Source organism: Pseudorca crassidens, chromosome 10 (genome assembly GCF_039906515.1).
Source record: "Pseudorca crassidens isolate mPseCra1 chromosome 10, mPseCra1.hap1, whole genome shotgun sequence".
Lineage (NCBI taxonomy): Eukaryota > Metazoa > Chordata > Mammalia > Artiodactyla > Delphinidae > Pseudorca > Pseudorca crassidens.
Window position 1 is genome coordinate 9,471,749 of NC_090305.1, and position 26,621 is coordinate 9,498,369.

Sequence of the window (26,621 nt, forward strand, 5' to 3'; positions counted from 1 at the left end):
TATTTTACTTTCAGTCAATTTCAGGCACATTCATATTTTTACGGTTACAATTACAGCATATACAAAATTGGAGGTATGAGTGAAATCTTTCCCAGGGCTGGCTGAAGAATGTCATCATATTTTAGGGCTTGGGTTTTGGAATACTACAGATCTGAGTTCAAACTGTGAGTTTGAGTTTGAGTTCAAACTTCTCAGCTTATAACATTAGGCAAGTTATTCAATCTCTTTTTGCCTCACTTTTCCCTTTTGAATGCAAATGATAATAAGCATTCTTAACCCAAAGGGTTATTTTGAGGATTTAAATGAAACCAAGTGTCTCACAAACTATGGTCCAATATATGATTTTCAGGTAATAATTGAACTCTTTTATAATAATAATGTATTTATTTTATTATGTTTTAGAAAAATGTAAAGTGAGAAATATTTAATTGAAATATAAAAATATATAACTAGACTTCATACTTACGGACTACTGCTTAGAACAAGAAGAAAAAAGAAGGATGACTAAAGTCCATTTAAGGAAAAACATTAAGTAATTAATAGTGTGGATGACACTGAGAGGTAACAAAATCCATAAAAGTGATACAGGAATGACTAACATTTGGAAACACTGAACAAATAAGTATGAAAGTAAGCAAAATGTCAAGTACCTAATATGCATTTAGTAAATATTAGCTCTTATGTTCATTAGTTTGTTTGTTTGGTTGGTTTTTTTTTTTTTTTTTGGCTGCCTTGGATCTTTGTGGCTGCACGCCGGCTTTCTCTAGTTGCAGCGAGCGAGGGCTATGGTGCGTGGGCTTCTCATTATGGTGGCTTCTCTTGTTGCAGAGCATGGGCTCTAGGTGCACAGGCTCAGTAGTTGTGGCACACGGGCCTAGTTGCTCCATGGCATGTGGGATCTTCCTGGACCAGGGCTCGAACTCGTGTCCCCTGCATTGGCAGGTGGATTCTTAACCACTGCACCACCAGGGAAGTCCCTTAATTGGCTTTTAATCTTGTCAAGCCTCAGAGGAAAGTGGCAGGGCCTCTAGCTCCCCAAGAGAAACCTCTATCCTGTCCCATCTCTGGCCTTCTCTACAACCATTTATTCCTAATTCAAATTTCCAAGCCCTTGGAAAGGTGAGCCTGTCTTAAAACACAAGAACAAGAAAAAGCAAAAAAACTTTGATTTTTAAATTAAATTGCTAACAAATCCCAAAGCAATCCTCTTTATGGTTTTACTACTGGGAATTTTCTTCCTGCAAACTCTCTTAAAACAAGGGCTAAACTGTACTGATTTCATCTGAATTTACAGCAAACTCTAGTTTATCAGAATGTGGCTTCCAAGAAGTGATTTAAATCAGCTTTAGGGAGGTTGAAATGTGTAAAGGGGGTCAACTGTATGGTGATGGATGGAAACTAAACTTTTGGTGGTGAGCACATTGGAGTGTATACAGAAGTCAAAATACAATGCCATGCCCATGAAACTTATATAATGTTATGGATCAATGTTGCCTCAGTTTTTAAAAGTGAGTCACCACTTACCCAGGAATGAGGAAATAGGTTTGGGAGAATCCACTTTAAATCATATTTCTCTTTATTTTTAAAATTTTTTTCCCTTAAGAAAAACATGGTAGTGTGAAGAAAGTGACATCAGAAACTCCTGGACGCTAATTCTGTTCCAACAATTAAACAGCAATGTGGCTGGCTATTCAAGTGGTGAACCTCTATAAGCCTTTGTTTTCTCGTTTGCAAAATGGTAACAATGCTTGCAATATTATTAGTAGAAGGATAAAATGGCATAAATTTAGATTGGTGGGTTCTCAATTTAGATAGCAGATTCTCAATAAATATTTGTTTAAGGAGTAAGTAAATTGCGACAATAAAGAATTGAAAGAGCACTCATTGAATAATTGTTCTGTGTCTTCAAGAAGCTCAAAGACGATGGGGGCTTCCCCGGTGGCTCAGTGGTTAAGAATCCGCCCGCCAATGCAGGGGACACCAGGTTCGATCCCTGGTCCGGGAAGATCCCACATGCTGTGGAGCAACTAAGCCCGTGCACCACAACTACTGAGCCTGTGCTCTAGAGCTAGTGAGCCACAACTACTGAGTCGTCATGCCACAACTACTGAAGCCCGCGTGCCTAGAGCCTGTGCTCCGCAATAAGAGAAGTCACCGCAACGAGAAGCCCGTGCACCGCAACGAAGAGTAGCGCCCACTCGCCGCAACCAGAGAAAGCCCGCGTGCAGCAACAAAGACCCAACGCAGCCAAAAATTAAAAAAAAAAATAGAAGAATAAATTGAAAAGAAAAAGAAGCTCAAGGATGATATAATACAATACCAAATACCATTATAGAAGCAAAAAACAGATCTAAAAGGGGGAAAGGAAGAAGCAGAGACTTACTCATGGAAGTGTTGTTACCTAAGCTTCATCCTGGAGTTTGCACAATAGTGGGGCTTTCCTTGCAGAAAAAGCCAGCATGTATAGTTCTTTCTATAAGCAATTCAGCATGACTGGATCAGAAAATGCAAGCAGGTGAAAGTGACACCCGAAACTGGAGGGAAAAAAAAGGGTTCAGGGAAAGAGACCTTGAACAGCAGACTAAGAAATGTGGCATCTCTTCTGTAGGAAACACAGAACATTTGAATGATTTCTAGAGCTCAGAGAGCTTCTAGACCAGGTGATTCCAAACCTGGTTACAGATCGGAAACAAATTCTACAGCCCTTCCCCGGGTATACTGGTCAGAATCTTTGAGAGTCAGGTGTGGTAATATGGGTTTTTCCTAGTTTTTTGGTCATGCCACATGGCATGGAAGATCTTAGTTCCCCGACCAGGGATCTAACCCATGCCCCCTGCAGTGGAAGTGTGGAGTCCTAACCACTGGACCGCCAGGGAATAGGTTTTTCCTATTTTTAAGGGGTTGTTTTATTTTTGTAGCTCTCAGATGCTTTAATGCAAATAGTGTGAGGTGTAGAATTTGAGACCCATTGACTAGTCTACTCTTCACTTTCATAAATGAGGAAAATGGAGCCCAGAAAGGTAAATGAATGAAATGCAGTAAAAATTCGATTATATTCATTGAAAATTCACTGTTTTTTTGAACACTATCTATAGGCTGGGGATTCAAACTCAAAACAGATAAAACCCCTGGCCTCATGGAGTTAACTATCTAATGTAGAGACAGATAAAGCAATGATTTCAGTTGCAAAAGATACATGCTAGGAGAATCTGCACACTGGGAGTTTTGTAAGCACGGATGAGGGCATCCAAATGAGAGAGAAGTGTGTGTGTGTCTGTGTGTGTGTGTGTGTCTGTTGGGGAGAAAGTTAGATGTGATTCCAAGTTAGTGTCCAAAAGGAGATGACAGTTAACCTACGTTTGAGTTAGATTTAGGTAGAAGGAAGAAAAAAAAAAAAGAATGTTTCGGGCAGTGTGAACTGGCATGTGATAAGGCCTGGACATATTGAGTATAATATCTTAGGGGAGCTGTACATGTTACAGAATGAGAGGTATATTGTAGATATCTAGACTGGCAAGAAAAAAAGACTAGAATAGTAGGCAGAAGCAAAGACATGTAAGGCTCTGCATGCTTAATTAAGGAATCCCAAACCTGACACTGAATCCACTAGGGAATCTAACGCAGAGGAGGTCTGTCGTCAGATCTGTTGCAGTAAAATTCCAGCAAGAAGTATAGACAGTCAGAAAAGGGAACTGACAGAGTGAATCCAGCAGGAGAGAGGGATCTTTGAAATATTAGGACGGTTCTTTCCAGATTGCCTGACGGTAAGATGAACACACTGAGTGTGAGGAAGGGGTACATGCCATGATCCCCAGATGTTTTACATGGACTCATTGGATGGATAATGAAGCTGTTCACTGAGAAAGAAGATAAAGGAGAGAGTAAAGATGGAGGGGGAGGGACTTCCCTGGCAGTCCATGGTTAATAAGACTCCGCTCTTCCACTGCAGAGGGCATGGGTTCCATTCCCGGTCGGGGAGCTAAGATCCCACATGCCGCAGCCCAAAAAAAAAAAAAAAAGATGGAGGGGGAACATAAATTGAATGTAGAATATATTGAATTTGGACCCTATAAAATATCCAAGCATAGATTACCAGCAGGGAGTAAGCTCTACAGATATAAAGCTTGGAAAACTATTCAAAATATTCTATGTGCCTAGGTAATTCCTAAGATAATTTCACTAACATGTTTTACAACTGCCTCTGAATATGTGGTTCCTCTGGGCCTTTAATTTTCCTTTCCTATTTATTTGAAGGGAGATTATTTAACGGAAACATTTATTTTCTAAATTAAAAGTTGTTCCTGTAAATACAGTATTTTCTCCCCAGAACTAGTACTTAAAATTAATAGTCCATTTGAAATATTTATAGCAACCAAATGTCTGAAGTTACCAATATTACTCAAATTCTGGCCTGTGTTTTCATAAGAAGAAAATTCCAAGTTAACGCTTATAAGAGCATCTAAAAAACAAGTTTAAAGAAAAGAAATCTCAGTGCAACTCAATCGCTTTAGAGAACTATAGGCTGTCTCAGAACGTTGCAAAGGAAGAAAAAAAGAGATTCAGCTATAGCTGGTTAAAGATAGACCTTACTTTTCTTTTGAACCTACGCAGTAAGATCTGTTCCATTTAGTTGATTGTGCACTATTTGGTGACTAAATTTGATAGGTGACAGGTGGAGAAAAAGTTACTTGGCTTGGTCCCAGTTTAATCCTTGTCTCTGGAAAGCAAGACCACACTTCACACATCATACTGGAAGGCTGATTTTTCACATTAGTCCCACATCCTATGCTTGCTTAATAATCTGGACATGCACACAGAAGTTGCAAAAGGAAATGACAGCGAGAAGAAGACCCACGTTTTCAGTGCCAGGGGCTTGGTATTTATTGTCTCATTTAGTCCTAGAATGGGACATTTGTGACATACTTGCTATTATCCCCATTTTACAGATGAAGTAATCCATGTTTCCAATCATCAAGTAACTTCCCAAATTCACAGAGCTGTTAGGAATGGAGCCAGAATTATAATCCTGAACCTTGTGACTCTTCCTACTACATCTTGCCGTCCTGTAGGATACTGGTGTCCGTGGCAATACTAAGAAAGACTTCCAGGAACAGAGATGCAAGGATGCGAAGAAGTTTATGTATTTCCACACATTCAAATGGCAGAATGTCTCAATGTTGTAAGATATAAATGGGGCAACTGAGTCATTCTATGTAACTAGATCCTTAGATTCAGTTTCTTAAAGTGAATTTTTACCTTATTTACTTGGGAAACTGTCTGTAGGGGGTGGTGAGACCTCTGTCCTCTAGGTTGAATTGCAGGAATGGGTGATGGAGAGGGAGGCAAGTTGCCTACATCCCCATGGGAGTTTCTTATTATACTCAGAACTCGTTTTTCCCTCTCACTACCAAGGTAGCACATAACAATTACAGAAAATTTAGAAAATATAGACGAACAACAAAACACACACACACAAACTCAACTAGCCCCATCATCTAAAAATAGATACTCTTTACAACTTTGTGAATATCCTTACATCCTTTTTACACACATGGGCACACACTCATGCACATACATATTTTTTCAACCTAAATCAAGCTCTTCAGATTTATTACTTTTAGTTTACTCTGTCTTAATTTAAAATAAATGAATAATTTGTATCTTGGGGTAGTTGATTCTAACTGACATAGAAAATAATTGGGACATGGTTTAGTAGAAAAGAGGAAAAGGTCAACCAACCCACGCATTGTTTTTGCCTCAAGGGTGACTTTGCCAGCTGGGTTGATGTTACTGGGTCTGTTCTGCTATTATTAACTAGACAGAGTCTCTGACTAATACCCTGTGATTTGATTGCTATCACTGGCGCATCTGTAGACACAACAGAATGCAAATTAAATAACTGCTGAATCTGTACTGGGCAGGCCTTCTTCTTAGACACATACATTTAGGAATTTTTGTATTTTCCCTTCTCCACCACCAAAAATATGCTTTTATTCTTATTATGGCCAAATATAGCACTTCATTGAGTTCCAATATCGAGTGCCATTTAACAGTGTAGTTCCTATAGTAACAGAACATTAGAACCAGCAGTAACTTAATTCAACTGGCCCATTTTACAGGTGAAAAACTGAGGCTCAGGGAAGAAAAGAAAAGCAATAAAGTGGTTATGAAATACCTACCATATACTAGAAGCTATTCATATTTATTTCATTCAAAATCACAAAACCATGAGTTAGATATGACTGTCCCCAATTTCTAGGAAACTAAAACTCAGCAGAATCACAGAACTCTGAAGAGGCAGAGCCAGGATTCAAACATGAATGCTGACTCAGCTTTCCCCTGCAACATCCTGCCTTTCTGGAAAGAGGTGATTTATCTAAAAGAGACGGCAAGAATGATGGCAGACCTGGAGTTAGAACCTCGTCTCCTACTGTCTAGTCTGATGCCCGTATCTCTACATCCTGTTATTGTACGTGGGGCTCAAATGGAATTCAAGCCCATAGTCTTTGCCCCTAAGATCACTTTGCAAGTGACCAAGCCCAGCAGTTTGCCATACAAAGATATGTCCAAGTATTTGTCACCCTTTCGTTCACTGAACAAGAATTAGAAATATTAGAATCTTTAGATTTCAAATGATGTCATTAATTACAGCAACTATATTGAAAACTGACCATGCAGAAAATACAAATAAATGAAAATAAAATAAATAAGGTTTAACATTACCTGTACTATTAAGCAAGACTGGAAAAGTGACTTGTGTATCTTAACCAGGCATGTTCAACAATAAAAAGCTGTTTAGGTTTATGTCCAACTCAATTCAACACACCAAGCCTGAAACACATTTTCTTTTTTGCATCTAGCATGTTTTAGCAGCCAGCCCCCAGCCACTCTGCACGGTATCTACTTTAAGAAGCTGAGAGCAAAGGAAGCAACGAACATTTGTTGCCCGCCTACCATTTGTCAGGCTCTGTGTTCGGTGTTTTACATTTATTATGTAATGTTTTATCCTCCCAAGGCCCAGTGAGAGAGTTTATTTTATTTCTAGTTTACATATAAGGAAACTAAAGCTTGGAGAGCTCACTAACTTTTTTCCAACATCTAATAAGCATTAAGCTTGGGAATTATGCCAAGGTTTAATTTCACAGTGACAGCTTTACTTGGAGCTGGCTAGGAATAATAGTTTTAAAATAATAAATGTTTATTGGGAATTTCCTTTGCTAAAGACTTTACATAGATTACATGTTTGAATCCTCACAGCAACCCTAAGAAGTACCCTTACTTACCCTAAGCAACCCTTACTATGTAAGGCCCATCTTATAGATGTATAAGAGGTAAGTGACTTGCATGAAATCATTCAACTCTTAAGTATGGAATTGGAGTACAAACTCAGGAAGGCTAACCTCAAAGCCTGTGTAGTTAACTTTTATTTCATATTGTCTGGAAGGAAAATAACATCCATATTATTTATATATTCATACAAAGGGAAAGTTACAAAGTGCCACAGGTAGAGACAAAGTGGAAAATACCACATTCTCACATTGGTGCTGGATTGGGGGTGGGAATAAAAACATTTCAGCCGTAAAAGATGGGCAGGGTTTAGACAGGCAGTGATTGGCGAGGAGAAAGAATAGAGAGGTTTTCCAGCGGAAACACTGGTACTGTCATTTGATAATGTTTTCTTAATTTTTGTTTGGACCTTCTGTCTTAGAACTTGCCAAGCAATCTATCAAACTGGTTAAGATTTGGGTTTCGTGGTAGACATAGATGGCATGTAAGCATTCATACTGATGATCTCAGCCCATTGAGAACCCATGCGTATTACTTACCTAGTGCTGCATGTCAAATTACCCCACGGCTTAGTGGCTGAAAACAACAAACATTTATTATCTCACAGCTTCTATAGGTCAGAAATTCAAGAAGGTCTTAGTTAAGCAGTTCTGGCTCAGAGTCTGGGTGGCTCACAGTCAGGATGCTGGCTAGGGCTGCAGTCATACAGAGGCTTAGCTGGGGTTTCCAAGGTGCCTCATACAAACGGCACCTGACAGGAGACCTCAGTTTCTTGCCACATGAGCCTCTTCATAGGCTTCTTGGGTGTCCCTGTGACATTGTAGCTGGCTTCTCCCAAGACCCAAAGAGAAAGCAAGGCAGAAGCTGCAATGTATTTTATGATACACCATCACTTCCACCATATTCTAATGGTCACAGAGACCAACACTGATTGAATGTGGGATGGGACGACACAAGGGCGTGAATACCAAGTGTTGGGGATCACTGGGCATCATCTTGGAGGCTGGCTATCACAACATACAAGTTTTTATGGAAGCAGAAAAATCTCCAGAAACATAGAGAACAGGGTCCCCATACTTGAACAGGTATTGCTAATAGATCTCATATCAGTTAAGTAGTTTTAAAATTAGGCACAATTTTACATAAACCACAATAGTAGTCCTTCTGGGGGAGAAGCCACTATGCATTGTTATGGTAGCTATCCAATAGTATTAAATAGTATTGAATTCATCTTTACCCAGGTATCAATTCAAGGAGAGCTAGGTATTCAAGTCTTAAAAGAAGAGTCAGTACAAAGTCAATGTTAGACCCAGATGGTTATAGGAAACAGGGCTGGCCTGAATGCCCACGCATGGAACCATCTCTTGGGGAAGCCACCACCTTTGGGGTATGACTGCACAAGTTGTGGCCTTCACAATTCCATAATTCTATTTACATGGACTGTGGCGTGAACGGTGCACAGCTACCCGAAGTTGCACAACGCTAAAGACCCAAACTGGGGCCAGTAGGAACACTGAGGGGCTGGGATGTTGGGGAGCAGCGGTCAAAACTAGACAGCCATCCCCGCTCCTTTGTGGACCCTGCAAAATTAGCCGATAGAAAAAGGAATCAATACCACAACTGTGTAGGATGGACAGCTCCCTTAATTACAAGTTTAAGCAGAAAGAACTAAGATGTACCAATAACAATTCCTCAGATTCTTGGTTCTCTAGCAAAGCATGCATATGTATAGAAAAGAAAAAATATCTCAGCAGCTACATACTAAATTCAGTTATAATAAAAAGCACAAAGACTTTTTGGTACATTTGTGTTAAACCTGTTTAAGATATGCAGGCTACTGCTGCAATCTTGTTGGCTTCGTATTGTAACTAATAACACTCATCTTCGTTATTTGCATTTTGTATTTTCTACATGAATGATTTTCAGTAACATCACTCTAATTAATGACATCATACTGGGTTTAATTGCAAGGTGTAAAGGTTCTTATATTTCTAACTCACGTTAGATATGCAAACAGTAACATATACACTTCATCTATACAGCCCAGATTCTTAAGGTGTTTGACAATACTATACCAGAATCAATTTTTTAACAAAAATTCAAACACCTCTAGCATAAATGCAGAATCAATTACCCTTAAGATCAATACTGTATTTATCCGCAGCCTGTGGGGATGCCAGACAATGACAATTTTTCAGAAGGATTTAAAGCAAGATGGGACATCGTCTCTAACGCTTGGAAAATTTGTCAATAGAAAGAAATAAACATGTTTTTACTAGTACTTTTAAACTTTTATTGGAAATAATTTAAAACTTATGGAAAAGCTGCAAAAATAAAATAGTGCAAAATACTTATGTACCCTTTACTCAGATTTGCCTGTTGATAACATTTGACCTCATTTGATTAGCATTTGCTGTTTCGTCTCTAATGTCTCTTTATCTATCTATCTATCGATAGATGGATCAATTGATCTATCCAGAGAGGAGTATAAAACTGTATACATAAAGATAGGGAGGGAGGGAGGGAGAGAGAGAGAGAGAGAGAGGAAGGGAGAGACAGAGACAGAGGAACAAGAGAGGAAGAGAGAGAATATCTGTGTATTATAATAATGGTTTATCATTCATTAGTGAGCTTAATTGTTTTTGTGCTCAAACTGTCCCAATGCAAGACCCTTCAAGCTGGCTCCTTTGTCTTTGTGACATACCTCCTTTATTTGGGGGGAATGCTGCCTTGTTTCTGGCATAACAAGAAGTCCACTGTCAACATTCTTTCTTTATTCCTTATATACATTTCCAATCTGGTTATTTTTCATTGGTTTTAATGCAGCACACAATGATGCCGGGAGCAGAATATCTAAAAGATTATGGTTGTAAGAGATAAATATGATGATAGGCTAAAAATAAGGCTGAAACAGAAACAAAACTTATAGAATTTCGACACAGTGGAAGGTTGGTATTCACAAAGATGGCCCAAGACATTAAGAAATTATTTTAATTAATCAAATCAAGTCAAATTAAATTAAATTGTTATTAGTAGTGTGGTTTTATAACTGTTTGGTATTTAAATGCAATAATTCTCAAATTTATTTTGTATCTTAATAAGTTGGAAGCTTTTTTCACTGTCAAAAAAGAACTTGATAATTTATTTTTAAATTGATAATGGTTGATATCCAATAAGTATGATATTCCACATACTATTATTTTCACCAGGATGTATTTGTTTATAAGAAGCATGTAACTATTTTATTCCCAAACGTGTAGCTGATGGTAGCTTGCAAATTTTTGTTAAAGTAAGCATAATTCTGTGAGCTGGAAGCTTTCTAAAATTTACTTTTAATGATATAAACATATGTAGAATGATGTACACAAATATAAAATGTATAACTTGATGAACTTTTACAAAAGTACCCACCTTTTCTAAAAGGTATAACCACCACCCAGATGAAGATATAGAATATTTCCAACATTCCACATGGTTCCTTTGTGCCCCTCCAAAACAATGTCTCTGTAGTCAATCTTCTGTCATTATGTTAGCTTTGTTTTCTCTGTCACTATATGTTAGCTTTGTCACTATATGTTAGCTTTGTTTTTTCTTGAACTTCATAAATGGAATATATACATATTCTTACAGTATATACTCTCTCAGGTCTGATATCATGCCCATGAGATTCATCCATGTTGTTGCATATAGTGATAGTTTGTTCCTTTTCACTTTTATGTACTATGACACTGTATGAAGATATTATATTTTTGTACATTTTCCTATTGATGGTCATTTGCTTTGGTTCCAGTTTGGGGACATTATAAATAAATCTGCTGTGGACATGCTTGTCCATGTCCTAGGGTATATATAAGTTTACCTATGTATAAACATAGGTGTACCATGTATATAAACAGTTTTCCAGAGTGATTTTACAACTTTACATTGTCACCAGCAATGTACGAGAGCTGCAATTCCTCCACATCTGAACCAAAACTTGGCACTGAAGGATTTTTAAGGTTTAGCCAGACAGGTGGATGTGAAGTGATATCTCATTGAGGTTTTTATTTGAATTTACGTTTAAGTAATGATGCTAGGCATCTTTTCTTATGCTTATTGGATATTTGGATATCAACTTTTTCTGCAGTGTCTATTCAAGTCTTTTGTCCATTTATTAGAAACTTGAGTGGAATTGTCTTTTCATTATTGACTTAGAAGTTCTTTATAGATTCTGGTTACAATTTCTTTGTCATATATAAAATTGAAAATATTTTCTCCCAGTCTTTGGCTTGCCTTCCCACTCTCCTAGTGATGTTTTTATTTTAAAGAGTGTATGTTGTTGAATATATGAGCATACAGATTTTTGTAGTGTTCTCTTGTTATCCTTTTAATGGATATGGGATCTATAGTGATTATCCCTCTTTGATTCCTGATATTGGTGATTTGTACCTTCTCTATTTTTAACTTTGTTAGCCTTGCTAGAATTTAATCAATATTATTGGTTTTGTTTTTCTAATAATGAGTTTTTTTTTCCTTTAACATCTTTATTGGAGTATAACTGCTTTACAATGGTGTGTTTAGTTTTTGCTTTATAACAAAGTGAATCAGTTATACATATACATATATCCCCATATCTCTTCCCTCTTGCATCTCCCTCCCTCCCGCTCTCCCTATCCCACCCCTCTAGGTGGTCACAAAGCACCGAGCTGATCTCCCTGTGCTATGCAGCTGCTTCCCACTAGCTATCTATTTTACGTTTGGTAGTGTATATATGTCCATGCCACTCTCTCACTTTGTCCCATCTTACCCTTCCCTCTCCCCATATCCTCAAGTCTATTTTCTAGTAGATCTGTGTCTTAATTCCCATCTTACCCCTAGGTACTTCATGACCTTTTTTTTTTAGATTCCATACATATGTGTTAGCATATGGTATTGCTTTTTCTCTTTCTGACTTCCTTCACTCTGTATGACAGACTCTAGGTCCATCCACCTCACTACAAATAACTCAATTTCGTTCCTTTTTATGGCTGAGTAATATTCCATTGTATAGATGTGCTGCATCTTCATTATCCATTCATCTGCTGATGGACACTTAGGTTGCTTCCATGTCCTGGCTATTGTAAATAGAGCTGCAATGAACATTGTGGTACATGACTCTTTTTGAATTACGGTTTTCTCAGGGTACATGCCCAGTAGTGGGATTGCTGGGTCTATGGTAGTTCTATTTTTAGTTTTTTAAGGGACCTCCATACTGTTCTCCATAGTGGCTGTAGCAATTTACATTCCCACCAACAGTGCAAGAGGGTTCCCTTTTCTCCACACCCTCTCCAACATTTATTGTTTGTAGATTTTTTGATGATGGCCATTCTGACCAGTGTGAGACGATATCTCATTGTAGATTTGAGTTGCATTTCTCTTATGATTAATGATGTTGAGCATTCTTTCATGTGTTTGTGGGCAATCTGTATATCTTCTTTGGAGAAATGTCTATTTAGGTCTTCTGCGCATTTTTGGATTGGGTTGTTTTTTTTGATATTGAGCTGCGTGAGTTGCTTGTAAATTTTGGAGATTAATCCTTTTGTCAGTTGCTTCATTTGCAAATATTTTCTCCCATTCTGAGGGTTGTCTTTTCATCTTGTTTATGGTTTCCTTTGCTGTGCAAAAGCTTTGTAGTTTCATTAGGTCCCATTTGTTTATTTTTGTTTTTATTTCCATTTCTCTAGGAGATGGGTCAAAAAGGATCTTGCTGTGATTTATGTCATAGAGTGTTTGCCTATGTTTTCCTCTAAGAGTTTTATAGTGTCTAGTCTTACATTTAGGTCTTTAATCCATTTTGAGTTTATTTTTGTGTATGGTGTTAGGGGGTGTCCTAATTTCATTCTTTTACATGTTGCTTTCCAGTTTTCCCAGCACCACTTACTGAAGAGGATGTCTTTTCTCCACTGTATATTCTTGCCTCCTTTATCAAAGATGAGGTGACCATATGTGCGTGGACTTATCTCTGGGCTTTCTGTCGTGTTCCATTGATCTATATTTCTGTTTTTGTGCCAGTACCATACTGCCTGGATTACTGTAGCTTTGTAGTATAGTCTGAAGTCCAGGAGCCTGATTCCTCCAGCTCCGTTTTGCTTTCTCAAGATTGCTTTGGCTATTCGGGGTCTTTCGTGTTTCCACACAAATTGTGAAATTTTTTGTTCAAGTTCTATCAAAAATGCCAGCGGTAGTTTGATAGGGATTGCATTGAATCCTTAGATTGCTTTGGGTAGTATAATCATTTCCACATTGTTGATTCTTCCAATCCAATAACATGGTATATCTCTCCATCTATTTGTGTCATCTTCAATTTCTTTCATCAGTGTCTTATATTTTCTGCATACAGGTCTTTTGTCTCCTTAGGTAGGTTTATTCCTAGATATTTTATTCTTTTTGTTGCAATGGCAAATGGGAGTGTTTTCTTAATTTCACTTTCAGATTTTTCATCATTAGGGTATAGGAATGCAAGAGATTTCTGTGTATTTATTTTGTATCCTGCTACTTTACCAAATGCATTGATGAGCTCTAATAGTTTTCTGGTAGCATCTTTAGGATTCGCTTTTTATAGTATCATGTCATCTGCAAACAGTGACAGCTTTACTTCTTCTTTTCCGATTTGGATTCTGTTTATTTCTTTTTCTTCTCTGATTTCTGTGGCTAAAACTTCCAAAACTACGTTGAATAATAGTGGTGAGAGTGGGCAACCTTGTCTTGTGCCTGATCTTAGTGGAAATGATTTCAGTTTTTCACCATTGAGGACGATGTTGGCTGTGGGTTTGTCATATATGGCCTTTATTATGTTGAGGAAAGTTCCCTCTATGCCTACTTTCTGGAGAGTTATTATCATAAATGGGTGTTGAATTTTGTGGAAAGCTTTCTCTGCATCTATTGAGATGATCACATCGTTTCTCTCCTTCAATTTGTTAATATGGTGTATCACACTGACTGATTTGCATATATTGAAGAATCCTTGCATTCCTGGGATAAACCCCACTTGATCATGGTGTATGATTCTTTTAATGTGCTGTTGGATTCTGTTTGCTAGTATTTTGTTGACGATTTTTACATCTGTTTTCATCAGTGATATTGGCCTGTAGTTTTCTTTCCTTGTGACATCTTTGTCTGGTTTTGGTATCAGGGTGATGGTGGCCTCGTAGAAATAGTTTGGGAGTGTTCCTCCCTCTGCTATATTTTGGAAGAGTTTGAGAAGAATAGGTGTTAGCTCTTCTCTAAATGTTTGATAGAATTCGCCTGTGAAGCCATCTGGTCCTGGGCTTTTGTTCATTGGAAGATTTTTAATCACAGTTTCAATTTCAGTGCTTGTGATTGGTCTGTTCATATTTTCTATTTCTTCCTGGTTCAGTCTCGGAAGGTTGTGCATTTCTAAGAATTTGTCCATTTCTTCCAGGTTGTCCATTTTATTGGCATAGAGTTGCTTGTAGTAATCTCTCATGATCCTTTGTATTTCTGCAGTGTCAGTTGTTACTTCTCCTTTTGCATTTCTAATTCTGTTGATTTGAGTCTTCTCCCTTTTTTCTTGATGAGTCCAGCTAATGGTTTATCAATTTTGTTTATCTTCTCAAAGAACCACCGTTTAGTTTTGTTGATCTTTGCTATCATTTCCTTCATTTCCTCTTCATTTATTTCTGATCTGATCTTTATGATTTCTTTCCTTCCGCTAACTTTGGGGTTTTTTTGTTCTTCTTTCTCTAATTGCTTTAGGTGTAAGGTTAGGTCGTTTATTTGAGATGTTTCTTGTTTCTTAAGGTAGGATTGTACTGCTATAAACTTCCCTCTTAGAACTGCTTTTGCTGCATCCCATAGGTTTTGGTTCTTCGTGTTTTCATTGTCATTTGTTTCTAGGTATTTTTTGATTTCCTCTTTGATTTCTTCAGTGATCTCTTGGTTACTAAGTAGTGTATTGTTCAGCCTTCATGTGTTTGTAGTTTTTACAGATTTTTTCCTGTAATTGATATCTAGTCTCATAGTGTGGTGGTCAGAAAAGATACTTGATATGATTTCAATTTTCTTAAATTTACCAAGGCTTGCCTTGTGACTCAAGATATGATCTATCCTGGAGAGTGTTCCATGAGCACTTGACAAGAAAGTGTATTCTGTTGTTTCTGGATGGAATGTCCTATAAATATCAATTAAGTCCATCTTTTTTAATGTATCATTTAAACCTTGTGTTTCCTTATTTATTTTCATTTTGGATGATCTATCCATTGGAGAAAGTGGGGTGTTAAAGTCTCCTACTATGATTGTGTTACTGTCAATTTCCCCTTTTATGGCTGTTAGTGTTTACCTTATGTATTGCTGTGCTCCTATGTTGGGTGCATAAATATTTACAATTGTTATATCTTCTTGGATTGATCCCTTGATCATTATTTACTGTCCTTCTTTGTCTGTTGTAATAGTCTTTGTTTTAAAGTCTATTTTGTCTGATATGAGAATTGCTACTCCAGCTTTCTTTTGATTTCCATTTGCATGGAATATCTTTTTCCATCCCCTTGCTTTCAGTCTGTATGTGTCCCTAGGTCTGAAGTGGGTCTCTCATAGGCAGCATATATACGGGTCTTGTTTTTATATCCATTCAGCCAGTCTATGTCTTTTGGTTGGAGCATTTAATCCATTTTTATTTAAGGTAATTATCGATATGTATGTTCCTATTACCATTTTCTTAACTGTTTTGGGTTTGTTATTGTAGGGCTTTTCCTTCTCTTGTGTTTCCTGCCTAAAGAAGTTCCTTTAGCATTTGTTGTAAAGCTGGTTGGGTTCTGCTGAATTCCCTTAGCTTTTGCTTGTCTGTAAAGGTTTTAATTTCTCCACCAAATCTGAATGAGATCCTTGCTGGGTAGAGTAATCTTGGTTGTAGGTTTTTCCACTTCATCACTTTAAGTAAGTCCTGCCACTCCCTTCTGGCTTGCAGAGTTTCTGCTGAAAGATCAGCTGTTAACCTATGGGGATTCCCTTGTATGTTATTTGTTGTTTTTCCCTTGCTGCTTTTAATATGTTTTCTTTGTATTTAATTTTTGATAGTTTGATTAGCATGTGTCTTGACATGTTTCTCCTTGGATTTTTCCTGTTGGGACTCTCTGTGCTTCCTGGACTTGATTAACTATTTCCTTTCCCATATTAGGGAAGTTTTCAACTATAATCTCTTCAAATATTTTCTCAGTCCCTGTCTTTTTCTCTTCTTCTTCTTGGATTCCTATAATTCGAATGTTGGTGCATTTAATGTTGTCCCAGAGGTCTCTGAGACTGTCCTCAGTTCTTTTCATTTTTTTCTCTTTATTCTGCTCTGCAGTAGTTATTTCCCCTATTTTATCTTCCAGGTCACTTATCCGTTCTTCTGCATCAGTTATTCTGCTATTGATGCTTTCTCCATCCCAGAGATGGAGATCTCTGGGAGATTTTTGCCATTTGATATTACATGGAGCTGGGAGGTTGGTCCACAAGAGTGAGGACTAATATCCTGAACTTGGCTCTCCCACCTCATTGCACAGCCCTGATTCCTGGCTGGAGCACCAAGAGCCTGTCATCCACATGGCTCAGAATAAGAGGGAGAAAAAAAGAGAAGGAAAGAAAGAAGAAGATAAAATAAAATTAAATTAAAAAGTTATTAAAATAAAAAATAATTATTTAAAAAAATTTTTTAAGTAATAAAAAAAAAGAAAGACGAGAGCAACCAAACTAAAAATCAAATCCACCAATGATAATAAGCTCTAAAAACTATACCCAAAGAAAAAAAAAGGGGGGGACAGATGGAACCCTAGGACAAATGGTAAAAGCAAAGCTATACAGACAAAATCACACACAGAAGCATACGCATACACACTCAGAAAAAGAGAAAAAGGAAAAAAAAATATATCCTTGCTCCCAAAGTCCACCTCCTCAATTTGGGGCGATTCGTTGTCTATTCAGGTATTCCGCAGATGCAGTGTGCATCTTAGTTGACTGGAGATTTAATCTGCTGCTTCTGAGGCTGCTGGGAGAAATTTCCTTTTCTCTTCTTTGTTTGCACAGCTCCCAGGGTTCAGCTTTGGATGTGGCCCCGCCTCTGCCTGTAGGTCGCCTGAGGGCATCTGTTCATGCTCAAACAGGATGGGGTTAAAGGAGCAGCTGATTCGGGGGCTCTGGGTCACTGAGGACGGGGAGAGGGAGGGGTACGGATGCGGAGCGAGCCTGTAGTGGCAGAGGCCGACGTGATATTGCACCAGCCCGGGGCGCACCATGCGTTCTCCCAGGGAAGTTGTCCCTGGATCCCGGGACCCTGGCAGTGGTGGGCTGCACAGGCTCCCTGGAAGGGGGGTGTGGAGAGTGACCTGTGCTTGCACACAGGCTTCTTGGTGGCGGCAGCAGCAGCCCTAGCGTCTCATGCCCGTCTCTGGGGTCTGCGCTTTTAGCCACGGCTCGCGCCCATCTCTGGAGCTCCTTTAAGCAGCGCTCTTAATCCCCTCTCCTCGCGCACCAGGAAACAAAGAGGGAAGAAAAAGTCTCTTGCCTCTTCAGCCATCTCCAGACTTTTCCCGGACTCCCTCCCGGCCAGCCGCGGCGCACTTACGCCCTGCAGGCTGTGTTCACGCAGCCAACCCCAGTCCTCTCCCTGCGCTCCAACCGAAGCCCGAGCCTCAGCTCCCAGCCCCGCCCGCCCTGGCGGGTGAGCAGACAAGTCCCTCGGGCTGGTGAGGAGCCATTATACTACTCTTGCATTTTGGGGCCATTATAAAGTAAAATAGGTTGGTCCTGATCCTCTGTGCGGGAATCTCTCTGCTTTGCTCCCCGCGCCCCCTGCACCCCTGTTGCTGTGCTCTCCTCCGTGGCACCGAAGCTCCCCCCTCTGCCACCCGCAGTCTCCACCCGCGAAGGGGCTTCCTAGTGTGTGGAAACCTTTCCTCCTTCACGGCTCCCTCCCACTTGTGCAGGTCCCGTCCCTATCCTTTTGTCTCTGTTTATTCTTTTTTCTTTTGCCCTATCCAGGTACCTGGGGGGTTTCTTGCCGTTTGGGAGGTCTGAGGTCTTCTGCCAGCGTTTAGTAGGTGTTCTGTAGGAGTTGTTCCACGTGTAGATGTATTTCTGATGTATTTGTGGGGAGGAAGGTGATCTCCGCGTGTTACTCTTCCTCCATCTTGAAGCTCCTCAATAATGAGCTTTTTGTTTTATTTAGTTTTCTGTTGTCTTTATGTTTTCAATTTCATTGACTTCTGCTTTTATCTTTATTAGTTCCTTCCTTCTCCTTGCTTTAGATTATTTTTCCCTTCTTTTTCTAAGTTCCTGAGTTAGGAAATTAGATAATTGATTTGAGACCTTTACTCTTCTCTAATATAAATGCTTAGAACTATAAACTACCCTATTAACACTGTTTTAGCTGCATCCCGCATATTTTGGTATGTTGTATTTTTAATTGTCTAGTGATGAAAAGAAGTTTTTAATTTTAATGGCACCAAAATACCTATTTATCCTTTTATGGTTAGTGCTTTTCATGTCCTGTTTGAAAATCTTTGCTGATGTGATAAAATATTTTTCTCTTAAAAATTTTTCTTCTAGAAACTTTATTGTTTACCTCTTACATTTATGTCCATGATCCATTTGGAATTGATATTTGTGTATGCTGTGAGGTAGGGATCAAAGTTTATTTTCTTCCATTACATGTATATTCAAGTGTTCGAGCATTATTTATTGAAAAGTCCATCTTTTCCCCCACAATACTGCAGTGGGACTCTTGTCACAGTCAGGTGACTATTTATATATTGGTCTATTTTTAGATTCTCTTCCATTGGCCCATTTACAGTAGTCCACGCTTATCTGTGGGAGATATATTCCAAGCCCCCCAGTGGATGCCTGAAACCTTGGATAGTACTGAACCCTATATATACTATTTTTTTCCTATATATTCATACCTATATTAAAGTTCAATTTATAAATTAGGCACAGTAAGAGATTTAAAACATTAACTAATAATAAAAGAGAGCAATTTTAACAGTAGAATGTAATAAAGTTTATGTGAATGTGATCTATCCCTCTGTATTTCAGAGTATCTTATTGTACAAATTTAATGCCTTTTCCATCTTAACTAAGCGTTTATCACACACTATGGCTGGAACTTATTCAGTCTAAGGTAAAACAGCAAAACTATCACAAATTGTTTTTTCCTTCTTCACAATTTAAAGGATGGAAGATTTGTTCTTTCTGTCAATCTTAGCAACCTCAGCATATAATCTTTTTCCTTCCTTATTAAGTCAAGAACATTCACCTTTTCACTTAAAGGAAGCACTTTATGGCTCCTCTTCGGTATATCCAAATTGCCAGCAACACTACTCTTGCATTTTGGGGCCATTATAAAGTAGAATAGGGGTTACCTGAACACAAGCACTGCTGTGCTGCAACAGTAGATCTGATAACTGAGGTGGCTACTAGGTGACTAAGATTGGGATATGCTGGACAAGGGGATGTTTCACATCCTGGCCTGGACAGAATGGGTGGGCACGAGATTTCATCATGCTACTCAGAACAGCATGCGATTTAAAACTTATGAATTGTTTATTTCTGGAATTTTTCATTTAATATTTTCAGCCTGCAATTGGCCACAGGTAACTAAAATCCAGAAAGCAAAACCATAGATAAGGGGGGACTACTGTATCTTACTTTGTTTTTGAATTCTATACCTTTATAATGTCTTGGTATCTTCTACTATAAATAGTCCAGTTATTTTTTAATTTGTCAAGATTTTCCTGACTAGTCTTGGCCCTTTGCATTTTCATATATATTTTAAAATCAGCTTGTCAAATTGAAAGAAAAAAAAAAAGGCTGGGGGCTTCCCTGGTGGCGCAGTGGTTCAGAGTCCGCCTGCCGATGCAGGGGACACGGGTTCGTGCCCTGGTCCGGGAAGATCCCACATGCCGCGGAGCGGCTGGGCCCGTGAGCCATGGCCGCTGAGCCTGCGCATCCGGAGCCTGTGCTCCGCAACGGGAGAGGCCACAACAGTGAGAAGCCCGCATACCGCAAAAAAAAAAAAAAAAAAAAGCTGGGATTTTGATTGGAGTTTCGTTGACTCTATAGATCAATTTGAAGAGACTGATGCCTTAACACTAGTGGATCTTTCAGTCCGTGAGCATGAGCATGGTATATTCACCCCACTCCCCACTTACTTAGGTCTTGTTAATTTCCTTCAGGAATTTTTTTGTAGGTTTTCATGTAGAAGTCTTGCTCACCAACTGTTAGATTTATTCACAGATATTTGATGGTTTTGATGCTATTGTAAATGGTCCTTTTAAAATTACATGTTCTATTTTGCTAGTATATAGAAACAAATCATTATTTTATACTGCTATTATATCCAGTGATGCTGTCAAATTCACTATTTATAATAGTGTAGATCCTTATGGATTATGTACATATACAATCATAACATAGATGTCTAATCACAATTTTATTGTATTTTTGCTCTCCAGTTATGATACTTTTTAATTTCTTTTACTTACTTTATTGCCCTGGCCAAGACCTCCAGTATAATATTGAACACAAGTGATGAGAGTGGACATAGTTAAGAATATTTTGAAAATCTAGGTACCCGGGTCTTATCCCCTCAGAATTCCATAGATCCAGGTTGGGAGCCTGAAAAATGTACATTTTAACAAGTATTCCAAGTGATATTGATGTAGAGGTATCCTAGAAGCACACTTTCAGTAACATTTTTATTTTTATTTTTTATTTTTTTGTGGTACACGGGCCTCTCAGTGCTGTGGCCTCTCCCGTTGCAGAGCACAGGCTCCGGACGCACAGGCTCAGCGGCCATGGCTTACGGGCCCAGCCGCTCCGCGGCATGTTGGATCTTCCCGGACCAGGGCACGAACCCATGTCCCCTGCATTGGCAGGCGGACTCTCAACCACTGTGCCACCAGGGAAGCCCTGAGTAATATTTTTAAAGGATAAGCTTCTCACCTGAAGAGTTAGTCAGGATGAAATATTACACTCTTCTTTCTTCCTCCCCTCCCCATCTCCATCCTCTTCCATGCCGGTGATGGATGTATAAAATGTTATTTTTTGAGCCCCTTATTGTGCTGCCTCTCTTTTTCTGACTCTAGCTCTGGATATAACATGCATATAAGTGTCTTTAGTGTTAAAATATTGACTGGCTTTAGGAAAAAAAAGAAAACAGAAAGAAACAAAAATGGCACTTATCCTGAGTCAGCAATCACATTCAAAAAGAGCAATCTTAGAAAATAAAAACAAACAAACAAAAAAACCCACTGTATTTGGAAGTTGTTGAGGTCATGGTTGAATTCAATCCCTTCTATACACACACCCACATCCACACATCCATACACACGCAAACCACCAACAATCATATGGGTGTTGCCACCTGATGCAAACAGTATGAGGAAAAAGAAACAGATTCTAAAGGATGTATAGTTACATAAAGCAGAGTTGAACAATATGAAATCACTTGAGAGAAGTATGGATACCATGTGGTTTCCTAAATATAATTGGTTACAAATCAAAGGAACAATGTATTTTCTTAGATTAAGAGACAAAATATGCCATGGATATTTATGGAAAGAAGTAGAGATACAAGAATAGCTGTAAATACTTATAGAGTATTAGAGTTCGGTAGGGCCTTAAGGTCACGTTGTCTGATGCTCACATTTTTTTCCTACCAGTTTTATTGAGATATATACAGCACTGTATAAGTTTAAGGTACACAGCATAATGATTTGACTTACATACATCATGAAACGATGACCACAATAAGTTTAGTGAACATCCATCATCTCATATGGATACAAAGTAAAAAGAAATATATTTTACCTTGTGATGAGAACTCTTAGCACATACTTCTTAACAACTTTCATATATGAGATACAGCAGTGTTAATCATATTTATCCTGTTGTATATTACATCCCTAGTACTTATTTATCTTATAACCTGAAGTGTGTACCATTTGACCACCTTCATCCAATTCCCCATCCCACTCCCACCTCTGGTAACCACAAATCTGATCTCTTTTTCTATGAGTTCATTTGTTTGTTTATTTTTGAAGTATAATTAACCTACAACACTATGTTAGTTCCTGGTGCATGACATAGTGATTCCATATTTCTATACATTTCAAATTGGTCACCGTTGATAAGTCTAGTTACAATATGTCACCATACAAAGATATTACATACTTACTATAATCCCCACAATGTACATATCTTACCCATGATTCATTTATTTTGTGACTGGAAGTTTATACCTCTTAATATCCCTCACCCATTTCTCTCACTCCCCAATCCCTTCTCCCAGCAACCACCAGTCTATTCTCAGCATCTACAACTCCACTTCCATTTTGTTATGTTTGTTCATTTGTTCTTCATATAAGTGTGATCACATGGTATCTGTCCTCCATCCCATCCAGGTCCATCCACGTTGTCACAAATGGCAAGACCTCATTCTTTTTTTATGGTTGAGTAATATTCCACTGAATATATATACCACATTTTCTCTATCCATTCATCCATTGATGGGCACCCAGGTTGTTTCCACATCCTTGACACTGTAAACAGTGCTGCAGTGAACATAAAGTTGGACATTTCTCAGATCCACATTTTTGTTTACTTTGGACAAATACCCAGGAGTAGAATTGCTGTATTGCACGGTAGTTCTATTTCCAACTTTCTGAGGAACCTCCACACTGTTTTCCGCATCCTTGACAACACCTGCTATTTGTTATCTCCCCAATAAAAGCCATTCTGACAGGCATGAAGTGACATCCCACTGTGGTTTCAACTTGCATTTCCCTAATGACTGGTGATATTGGGCATCTTTTTATGGGCCTGCTGGACATTTGTCTTCTTTGAAAGAATGTCTGTTTTACATCCTCTGCTCATTTTTTAATCGAGTTGATTATTTTTTTATGTTGAGTTGTATGAGTGCTTTGTATATTTGGGATATTAACTCTTTATCAGATATATCATTTGCAAATATCTTCTCCCATTCAGTAGGCAGCCTTTTCATTTTGTTGATAGTTTCCTTCACTGTGCAAAAGCTTTTCAGTTTGGTGCTGTCCCATATGTTTATTTTTGCTTTTGTTTCCCTTGCCTCAGGAGACATATCAAAAAAATATTGCTAAGACTGTTGTCAGTGGGCATACTTCCTATGTTTTCTTCTAGGAGTTTTATGGTTTCAGGTCTTACATTTAAGTCCATTTGGAGTTTTTTGGGTTTTGCTTTTTGTTTTTGTATATGGTGTGAGAAAGTAGTCCAGTTTGATTCTTTTGCAGGTAGCTGTCCAGTTTTCCCAACACCACTGATTAAAGAGGCTGTCTTTTCCCCATTGTGTATTCTTGCCTCTGCTGTCATGGATTCATTGACCGTATAAGCGTGGGTTCATTTCTGGGTGCTCTATTCTGTTCCTACAACCTATGTGTCTGCTTTTGTGCCAGAGGTTGCACTTCTCTAGCTGAGGGGACAGGGTGACTTACCCAGTGGTACTTGGTGAGGTAGTGGTAGGACTGGAAGCAGCCTCCACCAGCCCTGATTCCCACCCCAGGGCTCTTCCCCTGATGTTACTTAGTCCGATATTTTATGATGAAAGGTCATATATATGAAAGGAATCCAAGAATAAAGAATGTGGAAACATTGGGACAAGCCCACAAGAGTAAGAACTTCATAAAGGAGTGAATCCTTCATACAGGATAAGAGTGAGATACATGATCTGGGACTGACTTTGTAGGGGAATTATAAAAAACTAAGAAATATGGGAGAGAAAAAGAGAGGCAAAGTGAAAAGATAATGGGAAAACTTAGATGAGACAAAGAAGACAGTAAATTATGGAAGCCAAAAAACTGGAAGGTAATAGTCAGAAATGAAAATATCATAAGATAATTCAAGAACATGGGGATAAATGTAGTATTTTTATGTCTCTTTTGAAAAAATATATCTAGAATTATTTCAATAGTAATAGTCCATATGAAAGAGATAATATGAAAGTACATTTAAACTCTTTTGAAGAGAGGTAAACCTAAAATTGTAGCATTATTAGTTCCTAATCCTCTAAAATGTTGAATGAATAAGAAACAGAAATTCAAATATTTATTTCTCTATGTGAAGAACCATTATTATGTAACATCAAAGAAACAGAGAAAGCTAAGACTAGGTATTCCTTCAGATGACTTTATTGTTTTTTTTTTTTAAAGACATGGCTGATGAATGAAAATACAACGGGTTGGGGAATCCCAAACAATTTGAACAATCAGATAGCACTGCATTAATTCAAAGAGAGGTATAGTTTATACAGTATGCAGAACTGTTGGAGTTTATTTCCCTACTTTTGCATGTCCTTAAGAGCTTGCACCTAAATGTTAAAATCACATTGGTTTGCAGCCTGATTAATCATCGAAAAGCATTAACCTTCATGGTTCATTTGATGAGCCAAATACCCCTGTTGTTCCTCCTGGGATAGGAGGCATCCATTTTTAATCTATGTTTAACAGAGATAAATGGGAAATAATAAGGAGGCAAGTATCATAGAAAATGAATTTAAAATATGGATAGTCAACCAAATATATCTACTTAGCAAATCAATGTACTGGTTAAAGACAGGATTTGAGGTCAGGCATGGATTTGGTCCCCAATTTAGCTACTCATTTACTCATTAGTTACATAACCCTCCTTCACTCCTTTTTTCCCATTCTCTCCTTCCTTGCTCCCTTGCTTTCTCCCTCTCCTTTCTTTTTTGTATTAAAAGAATATCTATTGAGCATTTACTATGTACTGGATTCATGCCACAGACTAGTGGGTCAGTTATCTCACATTCCTGAGGGAGAACATGGAAAGTTGATGGGGAAGAAATTCGTGGTGTACAAAACAAGGAAATGTACAGATGCAGAAATGAGTCAGCCTTGTTTGGACAACTCTGAACAGACTGTAGGGAAATAATGAGATGAATTTGGAAAGCCAGATGGAAGTCAGGTCATAAAGGGCCCTGAATGCCAGGATATGCATTTTCAAATTAACACGCAGGGAACCGGCTATTAGAAATCTAGTGATTAGGAAGTTAGTCTAGTACAGGGAGGCCAAAGGAGGAGATTATTTCAAGAAGGATAGATTACTCAAGAAAGAAATGGACTTAACTGTTGAGAGGATGTTGATGACCTTTAAAGTAACTTTGACTGAGTGGTGGGGATAAAAAGTAGTGGTAGGGATGCAAGGAGGGGATTAAGAGTGAAAAAATGAAGCCTATGGGGCCAAGCGTTCCACAGGAAGGGTAAACAGAATGGGAGAGAAATAGTATGGTAGAGATTGAGGAAGCGGCAAGGCTAGGGCAGTTGGAGAGTTACTACCTATGTGTGAAGTAAGAGACCAGCGTAAAGAGACTGAAGATTCTAGGGCGGGCGCAAGGATACAGGGTGAGAATTAGAAACGACAGGTGAAATGGAGAGGGAAGTCTTGCAGAGCTGAAGCAGTACTTCATCCTCTGAGATTGAAGGGCATGAATTGACACTGAGATTTCCTTTGCAGCAGGGAGGGAATCAAGGTAACATTTATCTGTGTACTCCAGGTGGGCTCTCATTAGAAAGAAATGTGGCAACATCGGGCCACAAGAAGACGTGACTGAAGCTGCCGGAAGACAGACATCAAAGAGTTGAGCCCATCAATAGGTTCAGTAGGGGCAGCGAACCATTGTGACTCACACTCCAGAAACCTTTCTAGGTTTGGCTGCTGTGTAACATGGGAAGGTTGCAGTGCAAACATTCAAAGAAATGTAAGGTGCCCTTGATCTTCACCCTCTCCTTCAGAAACAATGGTAGAGAGTTATAGAGATTACAGGTCCAATCCAAAGACTATTATTCATGCTCTAAATCGCCAAATAAAAAGCCGAATGGGTACTTCCGTAGAGATAAACATATCCTAGAAACCCTTGGTGGTAAGAAAGCCACTCAATTCTGCATGAATATGTCTAGTCTACATTCAGAATATCAACTCTAGAAACTTTACTGCCAAACTGCCCCCAAAGTTATATACACTTTCCCTCTGTCCTCCACCTCTAGGGCTCAACGGGGGCCTGCAAGAGAGCTTCCAGGGAGTCCAGATCTGGTTCCATCTCTATTTGAGCTCCAGGTTGGGGAAGAGGGAGCAGAGGGGTACTCGATATAGCGTGCTCTCTTCCATGACCAGCTGGGCCTAGGCTCGCACCCCAGGAATAATAACTCACGCAAGGAAAGCTGAAGCTGGGCTATCTGGTCGGGCATCCTCAGCCCAGAGAATCCTGTGGGTTAAGGAGACCCTCGTGTGCACTTGAAAAGCAAGCGGAGTAAGTGCATTTGGCGGGAGAGGGC

General features: G+C 38.8%; 1 protein-coding gene across 10 annotated transcripts in view; it reads left to right on the forward strand.

The window, feature by feature from the left end:
• Nucleotides 1–26,621, forward strand: part of PHACTR1 (phosphatase and actin regulator 1) — a 540,649-nt gene that overhangs the window by 11,381 nt on the left and 502,647 nt on the right. The gene's annotated exons all lie outside the window — the stretch shown is intronic.